The sequence below is a fragment of the Montipora foliosa genome, chromosome 3 (genome assembly GCF_036669935.1).
Source record: "Montipora foliosa isolate CH-2021 chromosome 3, ASM3666993v2, whole genome shotgun sequence".
Taxonomy (NCBI): Eukaryota; Metazoa; Cnidaria; class Anthozoa; order Scleractinia; family Acroporidae; genus Montipora; species Montipora foliosa.
Window position 1 is genome coordinate 60586375 of NC_090871.1, and position 3315 is coordinate 60589689.

General features: G+C 38.4%; 1 protein-coding gene across 4 annotated transcripts in view; it reads left to right on the forward strand.

Annotated features, from left to right (window-relative positions):
• Nucleotides 1–35, forward strand: part of LOC137997855 (uncharacterized) — a 17218-nt gene extending 17183 nt beyond the window's left edge. For all 4 annotated transcript variants that reach the window (XM_068844150.1, XM_068844151.1, XM_068844152.1 and 1 more), the window contains exon 8: nucleotides 1–35. This exon is cut by the window's left edge and continues 464 nt beyond it. The gene's annotated coding sequence lies outside the window, so the exon portion shown is untranslated.
• Nucleotides 36–3315: the final 3280 nt, after the last annotated feature.

Genomic DNA, 3315 nt, shown 5'->3' on the forward strand with positions numbered 1-3315 from the left:
GGAGAAGATTAAAAATAAAAGTGCAAATTAAATTGTGGAAGGTACAGGCTAATTTGACTTTATCATAATTGTTCTTTAAGAGAGGATTCATTAATTAAGTATAAGTCTCCTTATCATCTTTGTCGTTTGTTATTACAGCGGGTAGCGCCCTTACGGAAACCTTGTGGGTTGGGTTTAATGAACGGAGTTTTCTCAGATAAACAAGCTGTCAATTTGGGTGTTCCGCAAGGGTCCCTCCTTGGCTCAATACTTTTTCTGATCTACATTAACGATTTTATTACTGCTACCTCCTATTTTTCTATACGCCTCTTTGCTGATGACACTTCACTTACTGCATGTGGGAAAGATCTTGATAGTTTGATCCATCATATCAATAGTGAACTTCCCAAGATATATGACTGGCTTTGTGCAAATAAGCTAACATTAAATTTCAGTAAAACTAAATATATAATATAATTCCAGCCCAGGCAGAAATTAAACTTTAACCTCCATCCACCTATAGTTTTAGCTGGCCAACCTCTTGGTCTAATTATTGTTATTAAAAACTGGATCATTGGATAATGCAATTCGAGAGTTTTGATTGGCTAAGCCATCATAGGTTATTTAACAATTATTCCATGAGCGCGCGTTGGATATGAGACAATAGATAGCCAACGAGGTGCGTAGCGCCTCCTTAGCTATCTATCATCTCATATCCAACGCGCGCTCATGGAATAATTGTTAAATAGTCATCTGTCATTTTCTCTTAGTTTCCACGTAATTAAGAATTGTTGTCCAACTATCAGGGCAAGCTATTAGTTTAACTATCTTTTGCCTTGTCTTATTCTCTCCATCCATTTATTTGTAATTCCCCAATTTTATGAGCCTTATGAGAATAAACGTAAACGTAACCTTGTGACGGAGGAACCTTCAATTCCTTACGTCGCAAACACCCACGGTACTCTATCCAAGATCTGTTCTAATACCATACGGCTTGTTATGCCACCAATCCGATGAGCATTCTCCAACATTGTAGTCGAATGAGTCGTGAGTGTTGTCGTCAATTGTTCGCAAGTGTTCTAGTCCAGCTGTTAAGCCCCGAAAAGATGGCAAAATCGTTCACTTTTTGATAAAAGCATGGAACTAAACCACAGATTCCAAGTCCGCAAGAATAGGGTTGGAGAAGAGAAGGAAGTGAATGGAAGCCGGTGTGGACAGTTCTGCCACAAGCGCAAGAATCCTGTTATGAGCTGATTTACTGCGGATGCAAGAAAGGATGCACTGGTCAATGCAAATGCCGTAAGGCAAGCCTGAAATTGCACAGCCCTGTGCAACTGTGGAGGACATTGCCAAGATGATTAATTGCTTTCGGCGAATATAGCGTAAAAGTGTAACTATCTTTCTTGCAGTCACGTGATAGACCATGTGACACAAAATTGAAGATGCTTTTTAATCCTCTCTTGATTATCAAGGACTGTTTGCTGCAAAAAAGTAATTTTTTTTTTACTTGCAAAACACTGCTGGAGTCACGTGAATTAGTATAAACTGTTAAAGTGTGAACTCTCTTTCTCGTAGTCACGTGATAGAGCACGTGACACACTATTGAAAATGGAAGATGCTTTTTATTTCTTTGATGATTACTAAGGACTGTTTACGCAAAATTTCTACCTGGAAAAACACTGCTGGAGTCACGCGAATTAGTATATAGCGTAGAAGTATAAACTCTCTTTCTCGTAGTCACGTGATAGACCACGTGACATACATTACTGAAAATGTTACGCAATAAAGATGCTTTTATTACTCTGATAATTACCTTAGACTGTCTATCTTGAAAACTAAAATTTTTCCTGAAAAAACAATTGTTTTATTTCAGCCTCGTTTTCGTGCTGGCTAGAATCATGTGAATTTGGGCACGCTCATTTGTCCTCTTAAAAAGGCGATTCGTTGCTGGCCCTATATCACAAAATGATCAGTACCTATAATTGAATCATCCTGCTAAGTTTCATGCTTTTATCGAAAAGCGAACGATTTTTGGCTTAACAGCTAGACTATTAAATACTTGATGGGCGATCAGTATCCATTATATGATAAAAAGGTGTTTATAAAAAACGTTGAAACTGATCTAGATAAAAAATTATTAAAAACTGAATTTTCGACTGCAACTGCGGTCTTCATCAGAGTGACTAAAATATGCTGTTCGAGAGTAATATGCTAAAACTAAAATAAGAATTAAGTTACTTTATCCCATAGGGCTTCAATAATGTCTTATAGACAGAAGGGAATGGTTTCCGCTCGTTCACCGCGTTTTTGTCTATTGTGGAGTGCCATGATTCCAAAAAGATTCTTTTGTGCCAATTATTGACATTCTTTTCTAGAATTTCCACATAGCCAGTGTCAATGTCATGGTCAGTGGTTTCGGCGGGATCTTTTATTGCCGACTCTTTGTAATTATTAGTTCCTGGTTTATGCTCGCCGCCACGGGGATAGCATATTACTCTCGAACAGCATATTTTAGTCACTCTGATGAAGACCGCAGTTGCAGTCGAAAATTCAGTTTTTAATAATTTTTTATCTAGATCAGTTTCAACGTTTTTTATAAACACCTTTTGTCATACAGCTGAACTATTCCCAGTTCTTAGCTATGGCCTTAGTCGGGATGTGCTCTTCATCGGCGGCAATAGATATAGTTGTGAAGGTGATTAGTATTTAAATCTTGGGGTCAAGATTGAGACTCTTTGGCCGTCGACGAGTGGCTCTTGACTTGTGATGGTACTCAGACAACGCTTCGTTGGCTCGTCGCAGGTTTCTTTAAGCTAAATGTAGCATCGATTTGGGTGTCCAACATTGCATAAACCAATACTTCTTCATCGGGGTTCGGGGATGATGACACACCACATAGGAACTATCATACAGGCGCTTGTACTTAAGGGTCCTTGTGATGTACAAGAAGTAGTCATACGAACCTTTATTTTTGACATTCTTCACTTCCTTCGTTTGTCTTCTTTGAGTCTCTTGTGGATTAATATTCGTTACTTCTGTCGTCTTCTGGCTTCTTTAAGTCTTTTGTGGATCCATATTTTTTACTTACTTTACTTTCTTCTTTAAATCTCATTTCTTCACAAACGAAATTAACGAACCTCGTTCTTTTCTCGACTGCCTAATTATTTCGGCACTTTTTCCTCTAAAGAGGCTCAAAGGGTCTTTTTTTAATTGGAAAGAATCTGCTGCACGATATTAATGCAGGCTTAGGGTTGTGTAAGGGGCGACGGCAAAAGACGCGGGAACCTCTGCCTTTTTGTTATTGAAAAAAACGAATAGATGGAAGGATTCGCAAGC